General features: G+C 37.5%; 1 protein-coding gene across 4 annotated transcripts in view; it reads right to left on the minus strand.

The window, feature by feature from the left end:
- Positions 1-22,455, minus strand: part of uzip (unzipped) — a 251,045-nt gene that overhangs the window by 103,575 nt on the left and 125,015 nt on the right. For all 4 annotated transcript variants that reach the window (XM_067771386.1, XM_067771387.1, XM_067771388.1 and 1 more), the window contains one exon: positions 211-242. The gene's annotated coding sequence lies outside the window, so the exon portion shown is untranslated. The remainder of the gene's footprint in view (positions 1-210; positions 243-22,455) is intronic.

Consider the following 22,455-nt stretch of genomic DNA (forward strand, 5'->3'; position numbering starts at 1 on the left):
AGCTTATTATATCCATCTCTTCTGCAAGAAACCCCTCAATATACGAATATAAGCAAGTATGCAAGTCCGCAATATAAACAGGATCCGCCTAGCATAGGTGATGTAGAAACATGGACTGGAGAGAATAACTAATGCATTTAACAAACCCTTCAATCCATATCATTGGTTGGCTCTTTAAAGTAATGAGTATTTAAAGTAATCGGTACTTACGTTTTTGATTAGATATTAGTTTTGTAGATAATCTGGAAAAGATCAATAAAAAGGAAGTTATTATTATTTGGTAAAAAAATGTATAAATAGGAATATCTTGACTTTGTGAAGTGCTAAAGTGTTTCCCTGCACATTGGCAGAATATCATAGCTCTGTCACATAAGCAGTTTTTCATATAGATGAGTTTAACACAAGCGCATGCATTATGAGTAGATTGCAAGTATTTTTATGGAGAACGGTAGATTGAGCGACACTGGCGCCATCTGATATGAAACAGCAGGCAACTCCCAAATTTTGTAGCAAGTAAGTAAATCATAAGAAGAATTTGACATTTGCTTTGGCTAAGGGTGTTGGCACTCTGTGCAAGTGCAATTATTTTTCCCACTGGTTGGTAACTTTTTTTTGTTGTATAGAGAGAATGTTTATAACAGAGCTTCGCGAAATTTTGTATGTGAATGGGCAAGACGAAATAAACTTCAATTGCCAAGTCTGAAGTTCCTTCATATTTACAAATGCAACATCATGGTTGATTGTGTCGATGTTATTGGAATGCATAAAGCTGTGTTAAACGCATCTAAATGAAAAATGGCACTGTGCCGCGACCTTCAGTTTAGGTGTATGCCAGCTAGAAATATCATCTGCCAAAATAAATAGTTCTTACTGAAGAACTTCTGCTGAGTACACAAGGCAGAGGCCAAGTACCTTCACGCTACATTCTTTCTCATTGTTGGCGTTTCTGTATACTTATCTTCTTTAAAAAAGGTCACTGAATGTCATCAAATCGGTCAGCTGTACTTAAGTAAGCTTTAAATAATCAAGCAATTACTTAATCTTTAACTTTGACCAAATCATTAGCAAAAGGTATGGTAATCCATACGACTTATGTGGTGGTACAATAAGAAAAGGAAAACTGGATATGAAGTAATAAGTAAGGCAAAAGATTAATGCAAACGCAACCCAGTAAGAAAATCGTAGATTTGTTTATGGGTGGAGCTTAAGAGAATAGATTGAACCCACTTCTTGTCGCATAAAATGGATGCATTTCAAAATTGCGTTTTTCAGAATAGCGACATTCCATTTGTCCTAGAAAGTTCAGACAACGAAAACTCCAGAGAACTCTAGATTTTTCGTAATAAAAGATAATAACTAGGGGAAAACGGCATGAAAATAGAAGCGATTGTAAAATTATTTTATAATTTTCGTGTTTTTTTTTTTTTTTTTTTTGTCGGTTTTGTCCAAATAATATCTGGTCGGGGTTATGTATGATCGGGATTAGGACAGGTCTGGATTATGAGTGGTCGGGATTTAGTCGAGGCTGTATTATTTCCGTTCGGGATTTGGTGGTGAATTTTGTATCTCGGTATTTCGTGGGATGTGATTTCGTACACACATAAAATATATACTGTAACAAATTTTGGGAAATTCCGATTGTTATCCTCCTTCTGTTAACGTTCGAATCGCTGAACTGTCGAATAAATAACTCCAATATTCAGTATGGCAAAATGGTCTTTATTTACAACTCTACTTCACAATTACAATTATCGCGTACTTCACTAAAAGCGCGCTTAAATAAAACTAAATAGTTATTCATCAGCTTGCGCTGCTTCTATACTCTCTGTTGCCTCGTTCGCATTTTTCTTCCAAGGTCTAGACTTTCCACGAATATACTTGCTGGAACATTTGCATCTCATAATTGGTTATTTAGCTGTATGCGTGTGTATGTGTGGGTAACAACTTCTGCTCTTAGCTGATGACTACATATGTGTATTTGAAATAATCTCTTCGCTTGGAGCTGCTGATCATGTGTGTAGAATTTTCTTCGTTGCATTGTACATAAGTGTGGCTACTTCCTTTGTGTACATGTATATAAGTGTGGTTGGTTGGTTTTTTGTTGTTAAGATTATTTACTAAGATCATAGTTATGTCAATATTCGCTAAAATACAAAAAACTTTCCGTAAGAGGTTTGGAGCTAGGTATTCATTTAAAATGTTTCATAGATTTCTTGGTTATCCTAAGGCAAAATTTGAATTTCCTTCTTTCCCTCCTACACGTTTCACAGAACTCTTGGTAGTTTTATAGAAAAATTTTAATTTCCCTTTTTCCTACACGTTTCATTGCTTCTGCATCTTCTTCAGGGAATCCGGTTTTTATTTACAGTTTCATAGTTATTTAATGTTCCCCATCATTTAACTTTTGAAAGATAAACAGCTCTGCATGGTCTTCCTATCATAAATAATACAAAACTGTGTCCTTTAAGTATCATGGCTGCAACAATCTAAAAACTAACTCCAAGCTTCTGCATATTTTCCGATTTTCAAGTAAAAAACCTAATTCACTTATTTTTTTTTTCACATTTACCATCCAGGCAACTGAGAGAAAGCTTGCATACTGCTTGGCTTCCCGCTATGTAACATGAATCGTTACTTTAAACTTCATAATGATTTGCAATTTGCGGTTTTGCTACTTCATCTGTAAATCATGCGCAACGTGAACTTTAAAATGCGGTGAATAGTGGCGCAAGACTTTGTTTTGCATTTCTTCTTTATTTCCATATGCCTTGTGGCATTTGCTTTTGACGTGCTCATCTAAGGTTGTAGTGTTAAAAGCTGTCGGCACTTATTGTTTGAGCAATCCATTTTACGTTTCCTTTCCTTTTTCATTTTTGTTTAGCTATTGTGCTTAGGTAATGCATTTTATGGCAGTTTTCTTCGGCTCTGAACTATTGAGGTATGAGTATTCTTGGCGAGTAATTTGTTTATCACGCTGCTAAGTCGTTGACTCCTAGAAGCAGCGTTTTTATACCTTTCATAAAAATTATATTTGTATATTAATTTTTTCTCGAATCTCCAAATTGTAAGTCCTTAAAGGAAAATATATAGACCCACGAATATGTATACCGAAATGATCAGGATGAAGAGCTGAGTTGATTTAGCCATGTCCGTCTGTCTGTTTGTATGCACACTAATCCCTCAATTTTTGAGATATCTTGATAAAATTTGGTGAGCGGGTAAATTTAGGTGTCTGATTAGGCAATAATAAACTCTTGATTATTCCTACCCCATTTTAACGGCTAGAAGTTTCAAATTTCACCAATTCCTTATATATATTACATATCCCATATAAACTGTCATTTATGTCCCCTTTTTAATGGCTGGAAGCATCAATTTTCATCAAATACTTACGTTTACGTCATATATTGTTGAGATAAGTAATTCATGGTCATAGCTATTTCATGCAGACCACGAAAAACGTGAAACTTTGCATCCTCACACAAAGTACCTACCTATTTTTACCTTTATATTAAGGCGCTCTCATGTTTGTCCCCTCATTTCCATACGAATTTTTAACATGCGGAAAAGTCTTTTTCGGTAACTTCCCGTTGAGCTAGACACTTGATCCTTAGAACATAGTTCAGATCTGAGAGACATTACAATGCAAGTCAAAAAAAATCCACTAGGTGACGCATGGATTGAGATATACAGAAAATTAATTTTAAAATGGAAATTTTGATATCGATTTTAACTAACTTCTCGGTGCTCCAGACCCTTGCAACTTAGCACTTAGTTTGCGAGTCGATAGCGCTACAATTCGGGGAAGGTGGCAGACGAATCGAGAAGGTGGCAGACGAATCGAGATACACGAAAATCCCTGAAAAAACGCATGGAATCTTTCAATCGATTTTTGAGTAACTTCCCGGTGAACTGGAGACATGAACTTGAGCCGCCAGTGAGAACCCGGTGACAATGCAATATTTTATCAGAAAAAATCCAGTAGGTGGCGGATGGATCGAGATATTAGGAAAATCAATTTTAATTTGGGAATCTTTCAATCCATTTTTAACTAACTTACCGGTTACCTAGAGACTTATAACTTAGCATATAGTTCGAGACCCGCTGACAATACACTTTACAGAAAACAAAATTCCGCTAGATAGCGCGCTAAGTGAGATAACTACAAATCCGTGAAAAACGAGGGGAATCTTGCAATCGATTTTTGAGTAACTTCCCGGTGAGCTGGAGATATGAAACTTGAGCCGTAAGTCAGAACCCGGTGACAATACAATATTTTATCAAAAACAAGTAAGGAAGGCTAAGTTCGGGTGTAACCGAACATAACATACTCAGTTGAGAGCTATGGAGACAAAATAAGGAAAATCAATCTGGGGTAACCCTGGAATGTGGTTGTATAACATGTGTATCAAATGAAAGGTATTAAAGAGTATTTTAAGAGAGAGTAGGCCATAGTTCTATGGATGAACGCCATTTAGGGATATCGCCATAAAGGTAGACCAGGGCTGACTCTAGAATTTGTTTGTACGATATGGGTATCAAATGAAAGGTGTTACTGAGCATTTTAAGAGGGAGTGGGCCTTAGGTCTATCGGTGGACGCCTTTTCGAGATGTCCCCATTAAGGTGGACCAGGGGTGATTCTATAATGTGTTTGTACGATATGGGTATCAAATGAAAGCTGTTAATGAGTATTTTGAAAAGGAGTGATCCTTAGTTCCATAGGTGGACGCCGTTTCGAGATATCGCCATAAAGGTGGACCAGGGGTGTCTCTAGAATGGGTTTGTACGATATGGGAATCAAATGAAAGGTGTTACTGAGCATTTTAAGAGGGAGTGGGCATTAGGTCTATAGGTGAACGCCTTTTCGAGATATCGCCATTAGGGTGGGCCAGGGGTGACTCTAGAATGTTTGTACGGTATGGGTATCAAACGAAAGGTGTTACTGAGCATTTTAAGAGGGAGTGGGCATAAGGTCTATAGGTGGACGCCTTTTCGAGATATCGTCATTAGGGTGGGCCAGGGGTGACTCTAGAATGTGTTTGTACGATATGTGCATCAAACGAAAGGTGTTACTGAGCATTTTAAGAGGGAGTGGGCATTAGGTCTATAGGTGGACGCCCTTTCGAGATATCGCCATTAGGGTGGGCCAGGGGTGACTCTAGAATGTTTGTACGATATGGGTATCAAACGAAAGGTGTTACTGAGCATTTTAAGAGGGAGTGGGCATTAGGTCTATAGGTGGACGCCTTTTCGAGATATCGCCATTAGGGTGGGCCAGGGGTGAATCTAGAATGTGTTTGTACGATATGGGTATCAAATGAAAGGTGGTAAGGAGTATTTTAAAAGGGAGTAATCCTTAGTTCTATAGGTGGACGCCTTTTCGAGATATCGCCATAAAGGTGGACCAAGGGTGACTCTAGAATGTTTGTACGATATGGGTATCAAACGAAAGGTGTTACTGAGCATTTTAAGAGGGAGTGGGCATTAGGTCTATAGGTGGACGCCTTTTCGAGATATCGCCATTAGGGTGGGCCAGGGTGACTCTAGAATGTGTTTGTACGATATGGGTATCAAATGAAAGGTGGTAAAGAGTATTTTAAAAGGGAGTAATCCTTAGTTCTATAGGTGGACGCCTTTTCGAGATATCGCCATAAAGCTGGACCAAGGGTGACTCTAGAATGTTTGTACGGTAAGGGTATCAAACGAAAGGTGTTACTGAGCATTTTAAGAGGGAGTGGGCATTAGGTCTATAGGTGGACGCCTTTTCGAGATATCGCCATTAGGGTGGGCCAGGGTGACTCTAGAATGTGTTTGTACGATATGGGTATCAAATGAAAGGTGGTAATGAGTATTTTAAAAGGGAGTAATCCTTAGTTCTATAGGTGGACGCCTTTTCGAGATATCGCCATTAGGGTGGGCCAGGTGTGACTCTAGAATGTTTGTACGATATGGGTATCAAACGAAAGGTGTTACTGAGCATTTTAAGAGGGAGTGGGCATTAGGTCTATAGGTGGACGCCTTTTCGAGATATCGCCATTAGGGTGGGCCAGGGTGACTCTAGAATGTGTTTGTACGATATGGGTATCAAATGAAAGGTGGTAATGAGTATTTTAAAAGGGAGTAATCCTTAGTTCTATAGGTGGACGCCCTTTCGAAATATCGCCATTAGGGTGGGCCAGGTGTGACTCTAGAATGTTTGTACGATATGGGTATCAAACGAAAGCTGTTACTGAGCATTTTAAGAGGGAGTGGGCATTAGGTCTATAGGTGGACGCCTTTTCGAGATATCGCCATTAGGGTGGGCCAGGGGTGACTCTAGAATGTTTGTACGATATGGGTATCAAACGAAAGGTGTTACTGAGGATTTTAAGAGGGAGTGGACACTAGGTATATAGGTGGACGCCTTTTCGAGATATCGCCATTAGGGTGGGCCAGGGGTGACTCTAGAATGTTTGTACGATATGGGTATCAAACGAAAGGTGTTACTGAGCATTTTAAGAGGGAGGGGGCATTAGGTCTATAGGTGGACTCTGGTATGTTTTTGTACGATATGGATATCAAATTAAAGGTATTAATGAGGGTTTTAAAAGCGAGTGGCCCTTAGATGTATATGTGAAGTCGTTCTCGCGATATCGACCAAAATGTGGACCAGGTGATCCAGAAAATCATCTGTCGGGTACTGCTAATTTATTTATATATGCAATACCACTAACAGTATTCCTGCCAAGATTCCACGGGCTGTTGATTTCGCCTTGTAGAACTTTTTCATTTTCTTCTACTTAATATGGTAGGTGTCACACCCATTTTACAAAGTTTTTTCCAAAGTTATATTTTGCGTCAATAATGTATTCTATAATAAAAGTATTCTAGACAAACTAAATGAAAATGGGCGGAGCCACGCCCATTTTGAAATTTTCTTTTATTTTTGTATTTTGTTGCATCATATCATTACTGGAGTTGAATTTTGACTTAATTTACTTATATACAGTAAAGATATTAAATTTTTTGTTAAAATTTGAATTTAAAAAATTTTTTTTTAAAAAGTGGGCGTGTTCTTCATCCAATTTTGCTCATTTTTATTTAGCACAAATAGAGTAATAGTAGTAACGTTCCTGCCAAATTTCATCATGATATCTTCAACGACTGCCAAATTACAGCTTGCAAAACTTTTAAATTACCTTCTTGTAAAAGTGGGCGGTGCCACGCCCATTGTCCAAAATCTTACTAATTTTCTATTCTGCGTCATAACGTCAACCTATCTACCAAGTTTCGTCGCTTTATCTGTCTTTTGTAATGAGTTATCGCACTTTTTCGGTTTTTCGAAATTTTCGATATCGAAAAAGTGGGCGTGGTTATAGTCCGATATCGTTCATTTTAAATAGCGATCTGAGATGAGTGCTCAGGAACCTACATACCAAATTTCATCAAGATACCTCAAAATTTACTCAAGTTATCGTGTTAACGGACGGACGGACGGACGGACGGACATGGCTCAATCAAATTTTTTTTCGATCCTGATTATTTTGATATATGGAAGTCTATATCTATCTCGATTCCTTTATATATGTACAACCAACCGTTATCCAATCAAACTTAATATACTCTGTGAGCTCTGCTCAACTGAGTATAAAAATTCGCTAGGTGGCGCATGGATCGAGATATTAGGAAAATTAATTTTAATTTGTGAATCTTTCAATCCATTTTTAACTAACTTTCCGGTTACCTAGAGACTTGTAACTTAGCACATAGTTCGGGACCCGGTGACAATACAATTTAAGAAAACAAAATTCCGCTAGGTGGCGCGCTAAGTGAGATAACTACAAATCCTCAATAATAGAGGGGAATTTTCAATCGATTTTTGAGTAACTTCCCGATGAGCGTGAGATATGAAGCTTGGGCCGTAAGTCAGACCCCGGTGGCAATGCAATACTTTATCAAAAAAATTCCACTAGGTGGCGCATGGATCGAGATATTAGGAAAATTAATTTCAATTTGGGAATCAATCCATTTTTAACTAACTTCCCGGTTACCTAGAGGCTTGTAGCTTAGCACATAGTTCGAGACCCCGTGACACTATAATTTATAGAAAAGAAAGTTCCGCTAGGTTGCGTGCTAATTGAGATAACTATAAATCCCTGAAAAACGAGGGGAATCTTGCGATCGATTTTTGATTAACTTGCTGGTGAGCTAGAGACTTGAAACTTGGGCCGTGGATCAGAACCCGGTGACAATGCAACATTTGATAAAAAAAATTCCCTAGGTGGCACGCGGATCGATATAGTAAGAAAACAAATTGCGGTTTCTGAGGGGACCCGCGAGTCAGACGGAAGAAGCTTATTAAAATGTATGCAGATAGGCCAAATTTAGGGTAGAACAACGTCTGCCGGGTCTTCTAGTACAACTTATAAAAAGCAAAGTTCAGCTAGGTGACGCGCTAGTCAAGATACCTGCAAGTCCTTTAAAAACGGGGGAAGTCTTGCGATCGATTTTCGAGTAACTACTCGATGAGCTAGAGACGGTGACAACGCAATATTTTATCAAAAAAATTCAGCTAGGTAGCGCATGAATCGAGATATTGAGAAAACTAGTTTTAAATTGGGAATCTTGCAATCGATTTTTAACAAACTTTCTGGATATCTAGAGACTTGAAATCGAAATATAGTTTAAAACTCGATGACAGTGCAATGTTTGATCAAAAAATTTGAGCTACGTAACGCACAAGTCGAACTATTTAGAAGATTAGGCCATACCTTTATGGCTAGCCTCCTGAGTGTTGCAGGCGTTGTAGAATTCCACCTCGTTGAAGGCCCAACTCAATGCACGTCCTTGGATACTTTTAGGCGTATGCGACTTTCCCCACGTTTCTTTTGGACTTTCAGGCGTAAGCGAATTTCACCACGATTTTCAGCTGTGCAAATTAAGTAGCTGACAAATTAGGTGGAATTCTCTTGTTATGATGCGAGGTGGAATTCTGCTGTTTTCGCCAGTGTTGCCAGCGAAATTTCCACTAATTCTATTAAATCTTGCTATTTTGAACAAATAAATAGAGATAAGAATTTTCACTTAGGAACTACTTAAATTACTAATCCAAGTTGCAATTGCCTTTTTGTAGGCAGTGCTAAAAAATTGAAAATAAAAAGATGATAAAAAAATTTGAAGGACTACCTTTATGTAAATGGACCAAAAAATAGAAGGCAATTTTTCCTTTAATACAGACATCGTCTTGTTGAATTTTGACTAAAAAACTTTAACAATAGCTCGTGTAAAAGAATTTTGGTATTTAAAATTATAAAGGTAGAGGGCGTGTTTAAATTTTAAATAATAAGTTATTTAATTCCCAGTATATGGTTTGCCTTAAATTGAAAGGTTGCGCTCCACCTTTATAATTTCAAATCCCAAAATTCTTACAAGAGCTATTGTTAAAGTTTTTTAGTCAAAATTTAACAAGGCTATGTCTGTATTAAAGGAAAAATTACCTTCTATTTTTTAGTCCATTTATATTAAGGTAGTCCCTAAAATTTTTTATCATCTTTTTATTTTCTATTTTTTATTTATCTTAAAAATCGCTTAGGTATGTAGATCTGTTCACTATATATTACTTATCTTATACAGTGGAGAGAATCGGGACAGGGAGAAGCATACATCTATATTGGGTCCCAGGGCATATGGGAATAGATGGGAATGAAAAGGCGGATGAACTAGCTAAAAAGGGCGCATCCCTTGAAGCTTGCCCCGTAGAATTCCCAATTAGACTGGGCGAAATTAAGCGAAGGCGAGAGGTGCACATGATCGACCAAGCAGGAAAGGCGTGGTTTCAAGCGTGGGGCTGTAAAGTGTCGAAGATTATGTGCAGGTCTTACAACCTTAGACTAACAAAGTTGCTTCTATCATTATAAAGAGAGGACTGTAGACTCATGACGGGTATTCTGACTGGACACTGCCTTCTGGCGTCACATGCCTTTACATTAGGCTTGTCAAGTGATAGCAGATGTAGGAAGTGCGGGCTGGAGGAGGAAACGATCGAGCACTTTCTGTGCTCTTGCCATGCGCTTGCCAGGCCAAGACTCCAGCTATTAGGAGTGATACAGCTGTCAGATCTAGAAGCAGCAAGTGGCTTAAATCCTAGGAAGCTTCTAGTATTTGCCAAGAGGACGGAGGTCTTTTATAACATAGGTCCTGGTTTTTGATAGGGTTTTTCAGTTCGATCGTTAAAACAAACTTCTGGTAATACTACGGACTTATTCAGTCTATGTGAGGTCCTCATTGACCGGCCAGTTCAACCTAACCTAACCTATACAGCCGATTATTTGGATATTACAAATGGGATAAGAATGTTGTTCACCCTCATTCCTGAAAGGTGTGCAGTCAGCCGAAGACACTTCCGTCCTTACTTTCTTTTCCCTTATTTTGTTGAATGGCCTATTTAGTTGCGGTTAACTGTTGACTTTGTGATTTGCGGATTTTTTATTTTTATTTTTATAAAATAAATATGCTGATTCAGTATTGTGATCCCAAGTCTGCTGCCGGTTGTTGGTTAAAACGTTTTGCCTTTCTTTAATTTCAAATTAAATTTACTTTAAGTGCAATCTGTCATCAATTTTTCGCTTCTTTTGGTCACCGTTAAAGTTTTTTTTGTGTACCAAAATCTCTAACCAAGTATCATCAAATGTTCCGCTCACTTTGTGGCGTCAGTTAATTTTGTCCAGCCGTCGCCGCTTGTCTGTTATTATTATGTTATTTGATACCTTAAAAGCCGTTTTTGTTTATTACGTACATTTTCTTATTTTACGGTTTTTGTTTTCATATTTCTTCTTTTTCAAATTTCAACCTGGTTTTCTTTATATTTGTTAAAGATTCTCCATTTACTTACAATTACCTCATAATGCAGCTCATTCGTATTATTTTGGCGTTTGTTCATTTCTTATGACCAACCTCGCCGGGTCTTTTGTTTACTTCCTCTCACTATTAGAGTGGGCTTCAAACTCGCTCACATTTCACCTTTTTGGCTCTACTTCATATCTAAGCCCCTACCTTGACTGTTGTATTATTTTTCATAAGCCGTTTTCACTGTGTTTTTGTTTTTTTTTTTGCTCCGTTTACTTTAGTTAATTAGCCTTTTGTAAGTCTTTAGTAAATTGGGTTTGCTTGTGTTGTTGTAGTTTGTTTGTCATTGCATATATACAAATTAGTGAAGGGGTTTATTTTTCAATTTGCAACAATTTCTTTGTAATGTAACGCGTAAAGGCGTTAAATATATTTCTTATGTTTTTCAGCAATTAGCTTCGAAATTTGTTGGTTACTTAAAGTTTTCTTTAAACAAATTTGTTTTGCTGAGTTGGTAGACGAAACAATATTTACATGCATTTTTTTTTTTTATTTTAGGCTCTAAAAATAGCGACTCCATCAGTCTTTGTTTTTACGGACTACCTGTTGGATAAACTATTGATGCGCTTTTTTATCTCACAAACAGTAGCCAAGAAGGCCTATATTACATTTTTCTCAGACCTATTGAGAGATTGGACTTCCTTTACCATATTGTAACGAATTTTACTTGCTACTTATTTGCAATCCTCTGCTAAGTTCGAATCACTAAACTGTTGAATAAATAACTCCAATATTGAATAATGTAAAAATGGCCTGTATTAAAGTACTTCACAATGACACTTATACTTTGCTACTCGCTGGCTTAATAACCAAACTGATTGATAACTCAAATTGAACTCTACTATTGGCCGCCAGATCGCGTGCTTAATCAATAACTGATCGATTGCTCAACTCAAACTGAATTACAGCGCCTCTTCATCTGTTGCCTTTTATACCCTTTGGTTTCCTCGTTCGCATTTTTCCAGAATGTACTAGCATTGTCCATGAGCTCTCAAATTTCTCAGCTATAACTAAAATTGCACAATTTTATACATTCCAGAATCTACTAGTCCAGTAGCTCTCAAACTTCTCAGATATATGCATGTGTTTGCGCATTAACTCTCCGCTGCTCGTATTCGTACATGGTACATATGTGTAGACGCAATTATTTATTCGTTTATGTAGATACATAACGATTGAATTATTGATGTGAATGTTTGTAGTTTACAGTCTCTCGCGCGCACATAGGCGTATAAGTAAATGCATCTGTGTGTGATATCTCTCTGGGCTGCCTTATATATGTGTATACTTGATTTGATTTTTAACGTAAATACTGCTTGGCATGGCCTTAGCATCGCCTTAGTGATGGGATAACTTAGTGATGCTAATATCCGTGACAATATATTACCGCTAGTTTAGCTAAAGGACTAGTGAGAGCGTATGTCTATCTATGTCAGACATGAAAACGAAGAAACTAAGGCAGCTGCTGCAACTGTCAGTATAATTGGCGCCCACCGTCAGTACCGTCTTAGCACCATCAATGCTCAACCGGTTCAAAAAATTTAGATTTTCTTGGACATCACAATGGAGAAGTCTAAGATTTATGTGTTGGTTTAAGAGAAAATTTAAACAAGCGGTTGTATTTTCCTGATCCCGACTGCACTTAACGATTGCCTAGAGCTCTTCTTGAGTGTTCGAAATTATGGTCAATGTTATACTTTTCCATAGGGAGAAGCTAGCGAGCTTCTTGGCTTCTATAGTCCCGAAATTTCTCTTTTCATATTGATTTGATTTTTAACGTAAATACTGCTTGGCATGGCCTTAGCATCGCCTTAGTGATGGGATAACTTAGTGATGCTAATATCCGTGACAATATATTACCGCTAGTTTAGCTAAAGGACTAGTGAGAGCGTATGTCTATCTATGTCAGACATGAAAACGAAGAAACTAAGGCAGCTGCTGCAACTGTCAGTATAATTGGCGCCCACCGTCAGTACCGCCTTAGCACCATCAATGCTCAACCGGTTCAAAAAATTTAGATTTTCTGGGACATCACAATGGAGAAGTCTAAGATTTATGTGTTGGTTTAAGAGAAAATTTAAACAAGCGGTTGTATTTTCCTGATCCCGACTGCACTTAACGATTGCCTAGAGCTCTTCTTGAGTGTTCGAAATTATGGTCAATGTTATACTTTTCCATAGGGAGAAGCTAGCGAGCTTCTTGGCTTCTATAGTCCCGAAATTTCTCTTTTCATATCCGTTCTACTATTTTTACACTCAGTTGAGCAGAGCTCACAGAGTATATTAACTTTGATTGGATAACGGTTGGTTGTACAGGTATAAAGGAATCGAGATAGATATAGACTTCCATATATCAAAATCATCAGCATCGAAAAAAAACTTGATTGAGCCATGTCCGTCCGTCCGTCCGTCTGTCCGTTAACACGATAACTTGAGTACATTTTGAGGTATATTGATGAAATTTGGCACGTAGGTTAATGGGCACTCATCTCAGATCGCTTTTTAAAATAAACGACATCGGGCTATAACCACGCCCACTTTTTGGATATCAAAAATTTCGAAAAACCGAAAAAGTGCGATAATTCATTACCAAAGACGGATAAAGCGATGAAGCTTGGTAGGTGAGTTGAACTTATGACGCAAAATAGAAAATTACTAAAATTTTGGACAATGGGCGTGGCACCGCCCACTTTTAAAAGAAGGTAATTTAAAAGTTTTGCAATCTGCAATTTGGCAGTCCTTGAAGATATCATGATGAAATTTGGCAGAAACGTTACTCCTATTACTGTATGTATGCTTAATAAAAATTAGCAAAATCGGAGAACGACCACGCCCACTTTAAAAAAACTTTTTTGAAGTCAAATTTTAACAAAAAATTTAATATCTTTACAGTATATAAGTCAATTATGTCAACATTCAACTCCAGTAATGATATGGTGCAACAATATACAAAAATAAAAGAAAATTTCAAAATGGGCGTGGCTCCGACGTTTTTCATTTAATTTGTCTAGGATACTTTTAATGCCATAAGTCGAACAAATTTTACCAATCCTTGTGATATTTTACCAATGCCATAATTCTATACCAAATACGAAAAAAGGGATGAAACATGGTAATTGGATTGGTTTATTGACGCAAAATATAACTTTAGAAAAAAACTGTCTACCATATTAAGTAGAAGAAAATGAAAAAGCTCTGCAAGACGAAATCAAAAGCCCTTGGAATATTGGCAGGAATACTGTTCATGGTATTACATATATAAATAAATTAGCGGTACCCGACAGATGATGTTCTTGGTCAAACTGGTCCACCTTTATGGCGATATCTCGAAAACGCCTCACATATACAACTACCACCACTCCCTTTTAAAACCCTCATTAATACCTTTATTTGATACCCATATCGTACAAACACATTCTAGAGTCACCCCTGGTCCACCTTTATGGCGATATCCCTAAATGGCGTCCACCTATAGAACTATGGCCCACTCCCTCTTAAAATACTATTTAATACCTTCCATTTGATACGAATGACATACAAAAACATTCCAGGGTTATCCTAGGTTAATTTTCCTACATGGTGATTTTCCCTTAATTTGTCTCCATAGCTCTCAGGTGAGTATGTAATGTTCGGTTACACCCAAACTTAGCCTTCCTTACTTGTTTCATCTTCAGTTTCCTTACTCCGATAATTCTTAGACTTTCTTGCTGTGATTTGATTCATGTTCATTCGCAAAGTCTCTGTCTTGTTGTGGGATATGGCAGAATTGTGTGCTGACAACGATACCACTAGGTTCACTAACCGCCAGAGCGAGTTTGGCTACCTCATAGCAAAGAACGGTCATTCATTCCTTCCTAACGATCAATTTGGAGCACAAAGGCGGATCAATTGTTTCTCCACATATTTCTGCGAATCTAGTGGGGTCCCCTATCTGGCAAAAGCAAGTGCCAACTAACATAACATGGCGTAGTCAGCGTAGCATTTGTGCCGTACGTTAAGGCCAGGTATTATTAGAAACATATGAAGTGCGTGTGTTTTTTTTTCGTTTATACTGTGGAGGCTTGTGTGTCTTATTCTTAAAGGTTAATGTTCGTGATAGTATGGACTTCCGTCCATGGAGGCTTTGTAAAAAATTTTCAATTTTATCACTTTAACGAATTTTTAATGTTTGAATCTCCGAGTAGTAGCTACTTAGTGGTGCCAAACCCGCGTTTCTAATCCTAAGAGCGTTTCTATGTATGCATTCGAGATGTAACCTCACTGGGATGAACGATAAAGAAAAATCCTATTTGGTTACCGGTGCTGTCTTATTTATAGTACCACCACAGGAATTGTTCGACTTAGTTTATTCCATAAATGACCACAAATATCGGCTCCAACTAGATTGTGCGAATAGAGGTGCAATTTACAAGATAGAGAAAGAGTAGCTATTTAAGTTAAACTGCTTAATTTATTAATTTTGTCTGCTTTTTAGCTATTTACATATCCATTTCCCTCGTAATCGCGTTAACTGCACCAGTTTTTCGCCATCATCCATCATCATGAGCATTTGTCAGCATAAATTTATCAACTCACATAACATAAACACAATACTCAATTACATAGGAATGTTGACATAGTTTCCCACTCATTTCATTCAAGCTCTTAAATATTCACTGACTCTAAATATTCGCACGTCTGCAAACACAAAACCCATCTTAGATTTCACACCTCATGTTATGATATGTGCACATATTTGTTATCTTGGTTAGATCCATTATCATGTGCAATGAAGTGGAGAGACAACACGCTTGCCCAGAGTGGTACGGTGGTGCAGGTGATGAAACATACAAAACAAAGCACAATGAAAATATTTGCATTCATAAATTGTTGAGCAAATAATGAGGTGTTAAATGACCCGAACTAATATCGAGTTTAAGCAAGCACATGAGACATAGCTAATTTGTATGAAACGCAAATGGAAATGGCTTAATGAAATCAAACACCGGAATTTACTTGCGTAAGTAGATTAAATACGCTGAATAATTAGGAAAGAAATAACTAAAGATGAATGTATGGTATACAGCCTACCAAGTCTTTGGAGAGCCTTTAAAATCTTCAAGGTCGTTCATGGTTTCAGCTGGTATTATTTAAGGTACTCCAAAAAAAAAACCTATGCTGGTCCACCCTTATGATTCTTCAAACAAATTGAGCAATAAATACAAGGCGCAATTACATCCGAAGAGATTTTGGGACGAGCTTCTCTTCAAATTTTCGTCATGCTACTTTTGATTTTTCCTACAAATTGGCGGGCCGGGATCTACATATTTTACGCCGACCCTGAGGCGCAGAACAACTCACCTACCAAGTTTCAGCGCTTTATCCGTCTTTGGTAATGAATTATCGCACTTTTTCGGTTTTTCGAAATTTTCGATATAGAAAAGTGGGCGTGGTTATAGTCCGATTTCGTTCATTTTAAATAGCGATCTGAGATGAGTGCCAAATTTCAACAAGATACCTCAAAATTTACTCATGTTATCATGTTTACGGACAGACGGACATGGCTAAATGAATTTCTTTTTTCGCCCAGATCATTTTAATATATAGAAGTCTATATCTATCTCGATTAGTTTACGCCGTTACAGGGTACCGTTATGCGAAAAAAATCAATATACTCTGGGAGCTCTACTCAGTTGAGTATAAAAATCACAACAATCGACAAAGCGAAAGCGGTGCTAGGAAAGATTGCAATTTTTAGAAGAATATGTTCAACAGATAGAATGAGAGATTTCCCACTAATTCTTCAGAATTAGGAAAGGAGTCAAGTTCTGGCAGACTGGCAATCCCTTGAGTGGTAACTATCTGAGATGGTTTCCTAAAACATATGACCCGCAATGACGCTCCACCATTACTTACACACCATAGAATAGACTTGACCACCGTGTCTAACAGTCCGCATACCGGAGAGCTTCCATCGTTTTCCCATGTCCCCACAGCAGAACTGTTAGGCGGCGATGCATTTGTCAAGTATAACGTTAAAGTACCTACCTCCTTAAAAAGACAACTAGCTAACCTTTATTTGGGTTTATACTCGCAAGATTAGGACAACCTAGCCAGATGCCAAGAAATGCGCCTAGAAAAATCCTCCTTCGCATGTAAAATTTGATCAAGTGCTACAAATATGTTGAACAGTAAAAAGGACCGACCGATTGGTCTTTCGGCATACATACAGAAAAACTGGAATTCTGCATAAGAACCCCTGGTGATGAGGTAAAATCTAACTTCCAGAGATACTGTGTACAAAAACTGAAATTGTTGACCTCAAAAATTGTTGGTAATTAAACAGATGACCGATAAACCACCTACTTACAATAATTATAGACTGTTGCTCTACATATTTAGTAGGGACATGCCATAAACAAATCTTTACAATGAAGAGAATTTTTTAATGACAAAATTATTCAAACATGCACATCATCAACATATGCAATCTGGCATGAATATTAAATAGTTTAGTGTATTATTAATGTCAAACAAAAAATAAACTAGCAAATATGCGATAAAAACTTTATGATTATTATGACATGTATTCTATATACAGACAAAATAATAACTACTATAATTACACTAAAAAATTGCGTACAAAACAATTTGTTTCAATCAAATAAATGCCAGTGGCATACATTTAGAACTTCGAATTAAAACATGTACGTGTGTTTGTTTGTTTGTCAGAGGGCAAACATAGTGGGAGTGAGAAGAAATACATATTAAGCGCACAGACCGTTCAACAGATATAGCGATTGATAGAGCGACATACAGTTATTCAAAAAATTATTTCTACTGTGAAATGTCGATGAGAGAGTTGATATGAATGAAGACAGACAACAAATTAGGGTAAGGCAAGATAAGAAAAGGAAAGGAGTTATCGATTTGTTATAAACTATAAATTTGCTATCGGTAACAAAGGTTATTAATGAGTGACCGATTTTTAATCGACGAATAAATTATCCAAGAGCTGTGGATCATTTATCGGAAAGATATCGATCCCCTATCAAAAAGTTATAGAATTACTATCGAAAAGTTATCGTCTTGTTATCGTAGGGTTACCAGTTTGTTATCAGCATGTTATTTATTTGTTAGAGAAAGGTTATCGACTTTGTATTGAAAAAATATCAATTTGTTATCAAAAAGTTTGCGATATTTTATCGAAAATTAACCGCTTGTTATCAGATTTCGATTGTTTATCGAAATGCTAGCAACTTTTTCGGATCGTTTCCAATTTGTTATCGGCGTGTTTTGTATAAGTTATCGAAATGCTGTCGATTTGCTATCGATTTGGTATCCAAAATTTATCTGTAACCAGTCGATAACAAGCCGATAAGAAACCAATAAATGACTCGGCAATAACAACCCAATAACTCGACGATAATTTCGTGTTCGACAATAAGCCGATAACTAAACTCTAACTTGTCGGTATGGGTTGTTACAGATAAGAAGCCAACGAAACTCTTCCTAAAATTGTTTGTTTCTGGTAAAGGTGTTGTGATTTAACTACAACTCCTCAGCGAGCTCTTGTTAACTTAAATACATTAATTTTACAGAAGTGCAGCTGTATGTTTACACTTCGAACTTCGCGAGTACTTGGTACTCACGCCTTTTTTATCCGCCACAACGAAAGCATGGTATCGAGGTGCACATATGCATACCAAGAAAGTATCGGAAAAGGCTTCGAAAGTAGTACCTGTAATCTATTGACAGTCGGGCAGCACAAATGAAGGGCTCAACACATTGACAAACTTAGGTGGTGCACTAGATCGCCAGAGTCAAAACGATCGGATGGTGATGCTAGCAAAAAGGATATATGAGCTCCCTCATTTCCTGCTTTTCTAGTTCCGCTAATGGCGTCCGAAAAAGTTTAAAATCTCGAGATTTAACTAAACTAAAATATTTCGGGAGAGCATCTTGTGGGCAATAGCGCTAGGAAGGTCTTTGACACCTTGCCCTGCTGCTTCAAGAAGGACAACGGTAAGAGCCTCTCAACATCAGTCGATCACTTGATTTATCAAACGAGCACTTAGAACAACGCTAACATTGGCAATGAATGTTATGCCTAATATACAAATGGAAGGGGCAGTAAGGCGACCCTTGAATTGCTGCTAATTAGGTTTCGTCATATGGGTTTAAGGCTTATCGACTAAGAACAGCATTCAATAGAGATATTAGCCAGTACTTCTAGGGGTTAGGGAATTTAATACTACATCGATTAACCACGCCAGTCATTAAGTCTCCATGTTCAACAATGGTGCGATCGAGTGGCCGTAACAAATCGACCACTGTTTCCATTATACATTGTAAATCTTTTCAAAGCCTTTTCTCTCGGGAGTGGGATTTGTACCTGCACTCCTATGATGGTTGAAGTGTTACAAACGCATTCAGCCACGTCATGCCAAGATTTACAAGGTATAATCGAAACAGCTGTCGCCTTGTCCATGCTGATCTTACGTTGTTTGAAATTTTCCCAAATTATTAAAAAAATTATCGATAACTTTTAGATGACAAATCGATATTTTCGATAACAGTTTGAAATTTCTTTATAAAATATCGATAACTCTTTATAACCGCGGTTTGTATCATATTCAATGTCAATGAATGTATGCATTACAAAAAATACTCAAAAAAAGTTTATAAGCTGCAGCCCAGCCACTTGCACGGCTGATGTGTGCGTGCTTTAAATTTAATAATTTAGAGCAAAACATAAAAAATTAATAATAGTACTTTTAAATTCATACAGTCTCAAATACAATTTGCTCAAACGCGCATACAAACACGCAAATAAGCAGAACTTGCAGTGCGTATAACTCCCTCTTCTCGCGAATGCGTTCCTTCGGAATTGGGTCAAGGCAGAATAAGGTCAATTCTATTAATAAATATGGACGGCAGTGCACTCAAAGGCGCCGCATAAGAACACATACAGGCAGTCATAAGCTTAGACATACATAACTATCCAACATCTAAAAGCTTACTACTTAGCTATACAAGTCCTAGTCACTTCCTTTCTACAAAAAATCTATTCAACTAGATTTCTTGCCAGCAGAATTGCGTCTGGAATTTTATACACCACACATACACACACAATTCAGCACAATAATCGACCCAAGCGCATCGGCATCATCCACTTATCGCTGCTGGTGATGGTAGTAAATTTTACCAATTGTTGTTATAAATTGTGGGCTGTCTTTGTTGTGCCCACAGTGTCGCCAAGTTTTGTCGCTGAACTATTTTAGTGCTTCCAGGTCACTGCATTAAACACAACGCTGGCATACAGAGAATCTTTGTACATAATTTCATGCTTGCATGCCATAGCAACTATTTTCGACATGGAAGCAAAAGTTTTTTTTGGATTGGCAATATTAACCCTATAATGGCTGAGAAATTTTAGGTGATTTCAAAATGTGTTTAGGTTAATTTAGATGGTAAAACTTTAAACGGCGATGGTTGCAGGAATACATATGTTTCTAAATTACCGACTATTCAGAGGCTGCTTTTTGCGCACTAGAACGCGGTCCAAAATTGGAAAATGATCACGTAACTGTGATTTTGTCTCTGTGGTTTACTAGGTGCGAAGGGCTATGTGTCTCCTCGCAATTACGCTTACCAATATTGCTAAACACAGCTCCTCAGCTAAGCACACATTTTCTGCGATATTAACCAACGACCTTGCGATTCCTACTGCGACTAAGCGAAAGTAAATATTCGGCTATGCAATGCTCTCTCGAAGATTCCTTCGTTTGAAATTCCCGCAGCTGGTTGTTCTGCTTTGAAGAGTGTAGTATTTAGGTCTGATATTGTGTTTATTTGTAAGCGTAATTGAAAGCTGATATCGTTATACCTTTCATGAAAATGAAATGGTAACTATATTAAGTTTGTTATGAGAAGAGATAGACCCACCAGAAATGATCAGGATGTCGAGCTGCGTTGATTTAACCAGTTCCGTCTGTCTGTTTGAACGCTAACTAGTATCTCAATTATTGAGATATCTTGATGAAATTTGGTGAGCTGGTATATTTGGGTGTCTGATCATTAATTCATATATCGCCAATACAACCAATTTTTCGAAAAAGGGGGTTTTGTCACTTACTCCTTATTTTTACAGCCAGAAAATTAAAACTTCACAGGATAATTACCTATAAGGCGTACATTGTTACCCTTAAAAAACAGTCAAGATGGGTCATATATAAAATATATATCCCATACAACAGAATGATCAGATAAGACGTTTAACGAAATTTCTTCCTAATTTTAACCGCTGAAAGCTTCAAAATTTCCCAGATTTTAACAAAGAAGACATATGTTAACGTCTGAAAAAATCGCCAAGATCAGTCATATATATAACTAGAAGACCCGGCGTTGTCCTGCCCTAAATTTGGCCTATCTGCATATATTTTAATAAGCGTTTTCCGTCTGACTCTGCCCTCCCCCTCTTCACTTTTTCCTAACCCTTTTATTCACTCCTCCCTCCATCTTTTTCGCTTCATCTATCTTCATCTTCCTCTCATTCTATCTCTTTCTCAATCTCCTTCTCTCTTTTCTCTTCTCTCAATTTCTTCTCATTCTTCTGCATCCCTTATTGCCTGTCCCAGAGGGTGGTATGTATTTTATTCCAGTCCCAGTCCCAGCCCCACTCCGAGTCTCAGTGCCAGTCCTAGTCCTAATCCCAGTCCCAGTCCGTCTCTGGATAATATATTACTCTGTACTAAAGCACTCATCAACAGCTTTCATTTGATATCCATATTGTATAAACACTGTCTAGGCATTCACTTGCCCATGTTTTGGCATATATCTCGAGACCCTAGTCACCCAGGGGTATGAAAATTACCCTCTACACAACTAAAGACTCTCCTGAATTAAAAAACTTGTAATAGTACCTCTAAATCGCGGGCCCCCTCAGAAACCCCCCCCCCCACTCTCTCGACGGGCCTGGTGATGTGCTATACTGGATATCATTCGCTATAATATTTTTTATTGATAAACAGGTTGTTTAATTATACACCAAGCAATTACACGGAAGTGTATCCGCACCACCTGAAAATATGAGTACCACTGCGTATACGTAACATTTTATTATTACGTATAACCAAATAAAAGAAATTGCAATAAAATAATATTGCGACTATAAACTGAGATATAACCTATCCCATCTCTCAAGTTAGATCAAACCACACACGGGGTGCAAAACAAATCCAAAATATGTTCAGTATTTTAGGAGTCCATCGCGCCCAAAAACGGTGTGACACGTGTTTTTTATATATTGAGATATATATCCCATACAACCGATTGTTCAGAAAAAAGATTTAACGTAATTTCTGTCTCACTTTCACAGCTAGTAGATTGAAATTCCACACGATGTTTACATTTAAGGCATACATTCTTGCATGAAGAAATCGTTTAGATCGGTCGTATATATAATATATATCCCATACAACTGATTGATCAGGGGCCGAATCGTAACATACGATACGTGATCGAATGCCGTTTATTACATCACAATACCTACGAAATGGTGTCTCGAATTAATGATATATTACTCACTCC

Source organism: Eurosta solidaginis, chromosome 3, assembly GCF_040869045.1.
Source record: "Eurosta solidaginis isolate ZX-2024a chromosome 3, ASM4086904v1, whole genome shotgun sequence".
Taxonomy (NCBI): domain Eukaryota; kingdom Metazoa; phylum Arthropoda; class Insecta; order Diptera; family Tephritidae; genus Eurosta; species Eurosta solidaginis.